This window comes from Lonchura striata, chromosome 8 (genome assembly GCF_050655825.1).
Source record: "Lonchura striata isolate lonStrDom1 chromosome 8, ASM5065582v1, whole genome shotgun sequence".
In the NCBI taxonomy this organism is placed as follows: domain Eukaryota; kingdom Metazoa; phylum Chordata; class Aves; order Passeriformes; family Estrildidae; genus Lonchura; species Lonchura striata.
Window position 1 is genome coordinate 8,094,410 of NC_140710.1, and position 11,665 is coordinate 8,106,074.

General features: G+C 41.3%; 1 long non-coding RNA gene across 1 annotated transcript; it reads left to right on the forward strand.

The window, feature by feature from the left end:
* The first annotated feature begins 5,913 nt into the window (after positions 1–5,913).
* LOC110470593 (uncharacterized) lies at positions 5,914–11,327 on the forward strand. The gene is made up of 3 exons (XR_002465447.2): positions 5,914–6,043; positions 6,404–6,496; positions 11,248–11,327. It is a non-coding gene; the product is annotated as an uncharacterized LOC110470593 (long non-coding RNA).
* The last annotated feature ends 338 nt before the right edge of the window (positions 11,328–11,665 follow it).

Sequence of the window (11,665 nt, forward strand, 5' to 3'; positions counted from 1 at the left end):
ACATCAGTTCTTTGAGCTAAGACTTTTTCTTCCCCATAAAGTTTTTATTTTCTAATAGGTGGGAACCAGAAGTAGAGAAAGGGACAAGGGAAGATGCAAACTGAGCAACGAATTAGAGCAGAAACACTGGAGACACAGTCATGTGAACACACACTGGTTGCGTACATCGCCTGGTGAATAAAAGCTTCCAGCCCCCTGTAATACAACACCTGAAAAACCACTTGATATCCCAGAAGCTGGCCCCACTATGTAACAGGAGATTGCTTGTAAATTTAGAAAAGAAATTGCCAAGCTACTGAACTACCGTGGGAAACCTGCCAGAGTATCACCTTAAGGAAGGCAGTGCTGGCTACTGGGACTGTGGTTGCTTCTCATTAAATGCACGAACAGCTTCTGGAATAAGACATTTCTCTGTAGTATTACTCTGGCAGCCTGGAATTAAGGAGTCAGAGGACAAGCCCTGCTCTCAGCTAGCAGGAACGTGACAGCCATTTTCTGGCCCTGCTTTCCCAGCTGCTGTTTGGAAAGGATCACCAGGCTTCCCTGTACAGGGAATGACTTTAAAAAGCAGGTCTTTTGTCCATAGATCTTCCCTGTGCAGTTTATGCATGACAGCAAATCAGCTATGGAGACTACGTTAGTAAATATATTATGATGAGAGAAACTGTGAGACTATTTTGCTAATCAGTCTTTGGGGTAAGACTGCTGACTGGTTTAAATAGCACAGATATGTTGATTTCTAAAGACTGCTATATGTGGGAAAGCTCAGGTGACACTCGGACACCTTCATCCCGTTGATGACCATCCAGAATTACACAGGGAACAGATAGACAAGGATTTAAGACTGCTGCATAAACCACCAAGGACAATCACTCTTCCCAGTTGCCCCTAACTACAGTGGAGAAATTGCTTTGATTTCAAAGATAGGAAGCTAAATCTACTGCAGAATCAGGATGTGGCTGGCCGAGATTAGGGTGTGTAAATCTTCACATATAAACTTCGTTCCTTGTGATGAATGTCATTTGATGAATGTCACAATTTTTATTTTTTTTAAGGACTGAAACAAAGATTGCAATCGCTCAGCTCTCAGGCTGCCATAACATCTCTTTTGCTCTCTTCATTTAAAAATCTGTATTGCATTTAAATATGTAATGTTGACAAACACTGAGATTCAGCTGCAGAGAGCTATGGAGTAAAATACCAAAAATGAAAGATACTTATTAGCACTTTTTCCGCAAGGTGAAATGAGCTTGAATAGCAGTGACTTCCCTGAGCAATTTTGGATGGGATAAACTGCACACTGAAAAGGCCTGTTTCTTTCTGAGTTCAGTAATATTCTTCAGAAGAACTGAGACATTCATCTGCTATTGAAGTTGAATTCTTAAACCATTAGAGAGCTGCCAATGCGGTATGCTTTATCTTTGCTCTTTGCAGGAGGACAAAGCTTCCCTCTCAGGAAGAGCTATTTCTTTATGGTATTTCAAATCTTTTCTAATGAATGATACAGATCCACATGCCCAGGTTTGGAAAGAACTGCAGTGCAAATTCTTTGGAACTCCTGATTGTTCTCAAAAAGCATTGATTTTTTATGCTTTATGGGCTCTATAGATATTGATGAAAATATAATTTCTTCTGTTAGCTGTCAGTGACTCAGCTTAGCTTTGTCCTCATCATCTGAAGCAGCACAGAAATAGCAAAAAGAAAGAGAAAGAATTCATTAAAGAGACATAAATGCAATGACAAAGTGTGACAAAGAGCTGGAAATTTGACAACTGAATGGTAGAGGCAGTTCCCAACAGCTTTCAGACACTTTCTTCCCTTTTCCTATACAACCTTTTTTCCCTATACAATCTTTGGTCTAAAGCCCTGTGCAGAGTTATGAAGAAGAAAGGATATTTGCTGACTGTCCTGCTATCACCTTGAAGAGACAAGAGAGTCTCTACAAAATGCTGCAATTACTCTGACAGAGTCAGAAATGCACTGTGCTCACTCTTCAGGTCTAGACACTGCTCATTAAAAGTATCTGGAGAGACATCCATCAACATAGCTGCAAACATTTGCATCTGCACAGGATAGGAGAGCCTGAATTTATCACACACTACAAGATGTCTGGTTAAGCTTATTTAAGTGTGGGGTGAGAAACATTAATTAGTTTAAAATGTTTAATGCTTTATAATTTATATATTTTATATTTTATGTTTTAAATTTTGTAATTTACATTTATGACATTAATGTGACAGAGCAGCTGAGAGTTTTGAAGCTTGTGCAAAATGCCATGAGAAGCTTTCAAGACAATCTGCTCCAGAAGGTTTTCTGTGTTTGTGACACACTAGCCATTTTCCTTGTCTCTGCTCTCTTCTTTATCACACTGCGATAAAGGCTATTGTACATTTGGAATTTTCTCTGCCAAGAATCATAAAATGTTGCTTTTCCCTTTGTTTCAGGATTTCTTTCCCAGAGGTTCTTTCTACTCCTGTATGAGCCTGAAGATGTTATGACATGTATTTCCCATTTATTTTGAGACCCAGAATAGGATCTGGATACTGATTACCATGGGAACAATTTTACTAAATGGAATGGATGTTGTGGGGAAGATGCTTGGGTGAAGAGTGCAATGTATGCATTGTTTGTGGTACTAAAAAGTTCAGGAAAAACATGACTTGAAACTGAACCTTCAAACTTGTCCTAGAATGAAAGAGAACTACCAGCCCTATGGGCAGCAGGCTGACAGACACAACTATTCCCTTAGCATATACTTTTTAAATGTAGCCCTTCTCTTTGTGTTCACTTAGTGCCCTCCTTTGTTGTGTTAACTTTAGAACGTTTTCTGATTTTAAACATCCCATCTGCACCCTTCCTCGTATTCAGTGGCACAGGATTTTCATTGGCACAGGTTTTCAGTGTGTTGCCATCATCAGGGATGGCATTGCCAAGAAGCCATAGAGGCAACTTGTTGCTTTCCTTCAAAACTGCAATGAATGAAAAAGCTTTAATTGAAAAAGCTTTTTCTTGCATGAAAAAGCTTTGATGAAAAAGACTGACAGACTGAGGCTGGTGCTGCTTATGATGAGGCAACAAAGAAAGTTCATTTCATCAGCTGTATCTGCTGTTGTCTCTCATCTCACTCGTGAGCAGGAACTGCCTCTATCACATCACAGTAGCAGTTAGCTTTTCTCCAGGACAAAGGCTTCCGAGAGTCCCAGCAGGGCAAACAAAAATTACATGTGACCTCTCTCTCCCAGCACCTCTGACTTTCTGCATTGCATCCTGCACCCACCAGCACACACAAGCCCTCAGAAGTGCTGAAAGCAGAGAAAATTTTAAGAGCTATGTGGTAGCTGCCAGCAAGCACCAGTGCTTCAAAGACAGCCAAAGTCACAGCTTTCATTTCTGTCACACTCATAGTCCACCCCAGAAAATGTTTTTGATGTTGTTACAGGTTTTACCGTGATGGCAAACTCCCTTCAGCATCAGCATCAGAATGTCTTGTACCTTCTACTCTTAATGAAGCACTGCCCACCCAAAGCAGGTGAAAATTTTCCACTAGTCCCATCCCAGGACAAGGATGGCATCCTGTGACAGATGGCATCCTGTGACTCAACATCCTTCTATGCTGTAAGTGGTCCAAGTGTGGCTTTCCATGTGAGAGCTGCTGGGTAATCCAAATTCCTAGCTGTGGTAGGAAATGAGCCAGCAGGGATAGCTGAGGCTGAAAAAGATGGGCTGCCTCAAGACACTTCCCAGTGGGACTCTGAAGGGAGCCACTGTCTCTTGCTGAGAAGCAATCCTGTTTCATGAGAGTTGTATTTTGAGTCTTGTGGCTCTTGGCCACATATGAAAATTTCTATATGAAAATTTTGCTGTGAAGCAGAGAGGGTTGGAAAAGTAGGCCTCTCCCTTGTCTTTTGCTAGTCTAGAAATATCATTAGATGTGAAATCACATTCTTAATTTATGCTGGCAGGTGATTAGGGCAGACCCAGCATGAGGCTGCCAATTGCAATATGTGAGAGTTCCTACGAATAACTTGGGTAGGTTTCATTTCTTTAACAGCACATTGCAACCCATGGGTCATGTGTCTGCCAGACTCCAGCACCTCAATCTGCATCCCTGACATCTGAGCAGCCACTGGCTGACATTTGATACTGCTCCACTGAGCTTACTAACTCTCACTACTTGTCCTGCTGAACCTTTCATGGCCACTCCATCCATTACAGCTACCCAAAAGGACAGGAAATCGATGCTGGTATCAAGCAAATGCAAATTCTGAGTCAGACACATTGAGAAAAGGAATCACAACTTCCAAATATGGCAGCAGGCACAACATGGAAGCGGAGAATTGTGGTTAACTCAGCCCTGAGTATTTCTGGGCATTTTACCCAACACAGCAGGAGTGTCTTCAGATGAATGAACTGGGCTCCTGACACTGTGTGTATAAATTTTCAAGTGGGTTTTTCTGTCTCCTTTCTCCAGAGGAAACAAGGGCCACGATAGACACACACACACACACATACACACGTCCCCTCCAAAAAAAATCAGCAACAGAAACACACATAGAAGTCCCCAGGATCAGCCTGTTGATGTAAACCATAATAAAAAACACATTCTGGTTTGTGGAAGGTTCTCTGGAGACTTGCATGAAAAAAAAAGTATTCATATTTTCTGTCTACTATTTTTAAAATTGAATTTTGAATGGATACTCAAGGTCACCTTAGCTGAGCTTTGACAGATGCAATGTTTAACTGATTGGAAAGAGAACAGCAGGGCGGGATGTGGCAGCAATAAAATACCAGCATTCTCTTGTCAGGCCTTCAGAATTATTCAGCAGCTGTGGTTGGATGATGCACTTTGTGGACCAGCCATCTGGTGGGAGAGTCCCTGGATTTAGGAGGATCTCTCAGATTATTGGTTTCTCCATGCTCCTCCTGGGATGAGGAAAGAAGATGCTGACAACCCATGGATGCTTTGTGCAAAAATGTAGCGTTTCATTGGAAATGCTCATGGTGAAGTGCATCCACAGAGAGTGAAGACTGGAAATGATACTTGGCATCTTTGTTATCCCACCAGCCCCTTCCACTTCTCCCTTGAGTCTGGATTTTCCTGCTGCTGGGGTTACTGTCAAGGTACCAGGCAGAAACTCAACGAATCCAATGATATTCCCATACAGTTGGCCTGCTTTTCTGGCCATGTTTGAATTCAGAAGGTTGAAAACATGTTCTCAGAGTAGTAAAATCCTAATTTTATAAACAGTGCTAGCAAATATCTTTTTAGGCTATATTTTTAATCATCTGGATAATGTCTTTTTCCATTCTGAATCTTTAGTTAAAATGCCTGTGGAAAATGTGGGAGAAAATTATATTTCTGCTAGAATTGTCATTGATCTCACAAAATGCTTTACAGCCACCACTGCCACCCCAAGGGAAAACAGTGGTAAAATACAGACCCAAAACTGAACCTTCCAAAGTCCAAGCTAGCATACTGTCATGAGGAATCCTTTCCTCAGGACCAGTCTGATATTTTTTATAACTGCCATAAAAGTTTAAAAAAAAAAAATAGTGGGAAAATTCCAATCTTCTTTAAAACTACAAAAGGTTTTTTTTTTTTTGGTTTTCAAAACTAGATCAGAAAGATTGCTCTGTGATTTAAAGATATTTCATCTTGCAGCCAGCAGTGAAAGCATTAAAATGAGAATATTTCTGTCCTGAATGTCTGCGGATTTACCATCTGCAGAGAGGAAAAGTCTCAGTTGCCTTCACAGTTCACATACCAATGGCCTGCTTCTGCCTCAAACTAAATTCCATTGGATTTCCACCACTGTTCAGTGAGGCTAATACTGTTCCCTAAATATCTATCCAACATGGAAAAAAGTCAGTCAAAAGTTTACTCAGTACAAAAGCAAGTCTTCCATTGCCCTGCAGTGTTAAACATTTACTAGTACTGTGTACTGAAGCCTTGCTAAGTCCAGAAACTGTGGATTTGGGACATTTACCCTCACTATGATCTTTTTCCCACCTCAGGCCTCAGTATGTAGAAGATCTTTGGTTGGTAAGCTGAAAATTTTAATTGTTAACATTTTTAATCTCCTTCCAGCAGGTGGAGGTAGATGTGTGTTAGATTTTCCTTTGGGAAAACAAGTGAGATCTATAGCTCAGAAAGCAATTTTATGTGCATCTAAACAACTGTTTGCAATATCTCCTATATCATATATCACTTCATTTTGTTTTCTTCTCAAAAGAAGAAGTTGAGAAAATGAAAAGGAAAAATATTTCTGCATTTGGAATGTGAAAATGTCTTGTCTCCCTTGAAACTGAAATTCCTGTGTGGATAAAATTAAAAACTCATCACAACCTTGAGAAAGTTCCTGTTACTCTTTATTTGTTGTCTCTAACTCTCAGTTTTTTCCAGAGTCTCAATTTGGAGATGGAAAGTCAGCACTGTCCTGGAAAATGCCTTTTTCCAGAAGCTTTCTGCCTTACAAACAAGGGCCAAATGTTTGAGGTAAGAGCCTGATTACATCTGGAAAGCCCATGTGAAGCTTTCTTTACAGGCTTCTTCTCTTGGCCTCACCCTTTGCTCTAAACACTGACGACAGGGAAGAGTTTCAGGAGACATTCTCCAAGTGGGGTCCCTCACAAAGCCTTTTCTCAGGGCTTCACCAGGATGTTTTCGGTGTCTGGGCACATGCAAGAGAGGAGCCACAAACCTTCTGGGGAGCACACAAGGGGAGCTTTCTCTGAACTGAATTCACTGGATATGGAAGAGCCTCTCCACTAATGACTCAGATGCTCAACTCCAAACATTCCTATCCTATGTTGATCAGATAACAATCTTTAAAAAATTGTAGCTGCCATACAAATGGAGAGCAGAGGAAGTTGACAAGGCAGATTCCTGAAGGATTTGTGTTCCAACCTGAAGGAATCCCTGCCTTGTCAAATGGATTAGGGTGAGCCAAACAAGACTCATCCACATCTTCTCATGGAAGTTATTTGGGTTCATTTGGGGCAATGAGGATTTTTCTCACTGGGTTTCTTTTGCAGCCCCCTTTTGATAAGGGCTTTCCCTGGAAAACCTCAGTTGTCAGGGTTAATGGTTTAAGCAGTGTTGATAAATTCTGTTTATGTTGGGTGAGGAGGTTCAGGTGGCCTGATCTAATGTAAGCTTTCTATCAACTGTAAACAGCAGCGTTTTATGTCAAAGCTGTGTTTCTGCCTTTTGACAAAGCACTAACAGACCTAGGAAAGAAAGAACCCAGGGAGAGGACAGTAGGAAAAGAGGTTTAATAGGTCATTTCCACTACAAGTGGTGATAAGTTGACAAAGGAGCTTGTCTTCTCTGCCCAGGTACCAGAGAGAGTTCACATTCACCATATTCTGGCTCCTGTTCTGTTCTACCCCAGGAGCTGCAGGGAAATTTGTGGTGGTGTCTCTGCCAGCTGGGAGGAAAAGTCTGCTGTCACTGCTTAGACCTCCCCAGTCTTACAATGAGCTAGGGGAGGTTCTGCTTTTGACCACAGCCTTTTCCTGAGGCACTCATTTAGAAATGGCTTGGCTGAAATGGGTCCTGCCTGGGAAAATATTTCCTGTATGGATTCACAGGAAGCTTCCCATGTGTTGTCTGTAAGCAGAGCTATTCCTAGTCTGACAGCTCTGTGAAGACAATCGGACTAAATTAAGACTTTCTCTATGCTTGTGGTCTGGCATTAGGACATGACACCTTGGATGTTATCTTCATTATCTGGCCCCACCCAGAAATGAGACAGATCCAAGACTCTTTGGCTTACAGGATTGGCCACTGGCCCAAGCTAAGAGCAGAGTGAATGTGGAGCTGTGCATCATGTGGTGCAGAAACACCAGCTTTCCTCTCACATTCCCAGCCCTGGGGACTGGCTGTGCAGAGAGGGAGAATGCTACAAGGCACATGCTTTGCACCAGGAGCCGAGATGAAATTGGTTCATAGGTCAAAATATTCTTCAGCACAAGGATCAACATTCAATTAGGAAAGGCACTCTGAGCCTAAGGGTCCTCCTAGGAACAGGAGAGAACAGACACTGTGGGAGATGAGATAAATTCTATCTAGAACAAATTAGAGGAGGTAGGATGAATAAGGGGGCCCATAAGAATTTTAAGGTTAATTTACTGAAATTTGTGTCCTATAAAAAGATTCTCCATACTTCAAAAAGCTTGTGATGAAAAGCCAGATTGTCAGCAACATCATTTACTCTTTTACTAAAGCCACCAGTAGAGATAAGCACAGTCCTGTTTTAGAGGGAACTGTGTGAAAATGCTGGTGTAATCCAAGAACCCCACTACCTTTAACCTGTAAGCATCTCAGAAACTTTAACACATGGGGACCCTACTCAAAGGACGAAAACTTTCTAATTCTGTTTAAATATGATAATATGTAAATAACTTGGATTGGATGTGGCAAAGTAAAAAAAAGCACTTGGGTCTGCTCAAGACTTCCTTTTGTGCCATAGCAAAGACCTCAGGAGGGAAATGGGAGTTGTGCAGTGTGTGACAGTCTTAATTTACTGGATTCAGGTACCAGAATTAGAGAAAAATCATAGACAGAAAGATTTTACTGAGCTTACACATCACAATCTCACTGACTGTGGAGCAACATTGCTTCCCAGGGAGGTCTTGCCTACCTCTGCTCTACCAATTAAGTCCCAAGCCGAGACTACCCTTGCATCTCTTTCTCTTTGCTGGGATCCTTTACCTTCAGGATAAGATGGAACTTATCTTTGTAACCATTTATTAATGTTGCTGACTGATGTACTGGCAGGAGAACAATCTGGCAGAGCAGTGAGTCTGCTGAGACGACCAGTGGGAGGCCTGGGTGAGACAGCAATGGACTGTAATCAGGCTTGCACCATCTGATTGTGCTTCTCTTATGCTGACAGATTCTTGGCTCAGACCTAGTAACTCACAGAGGGTAAAGGATGGCAGCTAATATTTTGGCATGGGAATTAGCAGAGCATTACAGGATGTCAGAGAACCATCATCTCAGAGGGCCACAAGGTGGTAAAAATGTGGCTTACGGGGTTAAACCATGTTAGAATGAACTTGCTCTGCCAGTCCAAAACAGCTGAAAAGTCTGTTATCTCCATTTATTAGTTTAATCCTTTAATCTACCTTGCTGTCCAATTAGATTAATGAAACAAAAATCCCATTTACAGCTTGACCTGTATTATCACACTTATAACATGGGAAAAATGTATTTATGAAAGAGGTGTGGAAGTTCCTGGGTGAGGACTGCTATAGGGTTTATTTAGTGAGGGCTGATTAGCTCATTAGTGGCCTGAAGAAGCATAGGAGGCCTCGTGGGACTAACCCACCATCACAAGACAAGGTGATGTTCTTGCTATGATGTTGCCGAGCAAAAATTTTAATAGTTCAAAGGAGAATTTATTGCTTTGCGCAGTGCTGCAGAACTCATGGATTTTTTTTTTTTTTTAAATATATAATGTTTGGGACTAAACTGCTTTATATATTAAGAAATGGATCTGATTGCAAGCAGGATCTGTGATAACTATTTAATGGAAACCAGCAAAATGCTTTGCTGGTGTGTCTGTAGGACTTCCCTTAAATTGCTAGAGGTGTTCAGATGAGTTTCCCTGACAAGCACTGACACTCTTTTTCTCTTTTCTTGGGCCAGATTCTGGTTCCACAAATTACTCTCCAGAGCATTTTGAGTTCAATCATTCTCTCTATAGTGAGACTGCTTATGGAGAAGGGCCAATGCTGAGCCACCCTTGACACCGGGGATTTTTGGAAGTCAACAGGATTGAAAAAGTAACTATCACCAGGGAAAGCCTTTTCTGAAAGGACTCCCATGCTCCATTTCATACAGTGCCTGAGGTGCTTTTGCCTATCTCATCATCCAATTAAAATTTACTCTGTGCTAAAACAAACTAGATAGGGAAGCAAAGGTAGTTAAGGCACTCATGAGGATTTGGGGGGGCTTTGTTTAATTCTTTGCTCTAAGACTGGTTCCCTGCATGACCCTGAGGCTGTCCCTCAACCCTGTGGTGTTTCATTTGTAAAATGGGCAGGGTATCACAGAGTTCCTCCACAGGAATGCAGCAAGGAGAAAGTGTTAGACACTAGGTTGTCTCTACTGTCCTGGTAAAGATAAGATACCATGGAAGCCAGAAGAGCCTATAATCAATTGAAACAAAGCTCTGGGAATTCTCTGTGTTTCTTTACTTCCCTCTGAGTGTTAGCTGCATTAATGGCTGAAGGCACATGAAAGGTGCGCTATTTTTTACCACTCCTTCAACTCTTGCCGCTTCTTCTTTGGTCCCAGAGTCTTACTACTATATATGAAATACTACATGTTAAATCTACCCTGAACCACATTTTTTTAGTCACTCTGTACCCTGTGATCTCTGAACTAACATCTGTCAGGACTGCTGCTTTGGTCAAAGCCACAGGAACATGAGGTAACGCACAGCTTTCTCATTCTGAAAATCTGGTATGGGAATGACATGAGCTCACCCACCACTTTTTCACTGAGTAAACAACCTGCAAATGGAATTTTAAAAAATTAAAAAATAAAAGCACTTATGGTTGCAAAGGGTCCTGGAAAAAGTTTTTTAAAAGCCATAGTGGCGAACTGTTTCTAGCCAAGTTTTTGCCAGTTACATTATTTGAAGATAAACCTTGCCCCTACAGACTTTAGTATTCAGAAACAAGTATTTTGTGGCCCAGGAAAGTTCTCACAGAGGCTGATTAGATGACCCTTAGCCTATAAAATCAGAGAATAATTTAGACTCGACAGCACCTTTGGTGGTTTCTGGTTCAATTCACACCACAAGGCTTTGATGGCTTCCACCAGGACTTGTCTGGAGGAAAAGGAAAGATAATATGATGGAGATAGCTCTGGAAACTGTAAATAGCAACATCTTTGATGATTAGGATGGTTTTATTGCTTTTCCTGTTAGGGAAATTACTAAGGGTGTCTTCATAAGACATCAGAATCCAGTGGGTTGGAAACAGGGTTTTAACAGTCTTGGCTCTGTTTTAAATATACATTCTTTTGCTATATAGTACTGAATAGAACAATTGTTCTTTTTGAATTGCCTAATGAAAAAGCTATCATCCTCTTCAACAGGAGTAACACAGATCTATGTTCACTGGATAAGAAACTTTCCAGGAGTCAGGAGTCCTGATTCCAGCTCTGATCCTGGCTTGCTCTTTCACCTCAGACAATTTACTTCTGTGTCCTCTTTTTCCTCTCATCTGCAGGATGTCCTTTGAAATGTTCTGATGAAGATCTCCACAGCTGAACTTTGAAAATAAAAGTTACTATAACAATTGAAGATAAATTTAGTCTCACTTGAGTGACTGAATTCTTGCTTTAAAAAGTCAGGAAAACAATATTTCTTTAAAAAAAGTCTGGTGAAAGCTGCCAGAGAAGCAGCATTTTTAGTTTTTAAGAGGTATTTACCTGAATTCTACTTGATGGTAAGTACTTGAGGGCAGGCTCTGCTCTTTGGAGGAAGCTGGACAGAATATTAACTGGCTTGAGTTCTGTCTTGAAGCTAACTCCACACATGGGAACAGCATGATCTGTTGTCAGGCCTGAGTGGGCACAGAAATCCTGAGCAAAGAAATGGGAGAGCTCCTCTGCCCCATGTAAATGAAATCTTAGCACTTTCTCTCA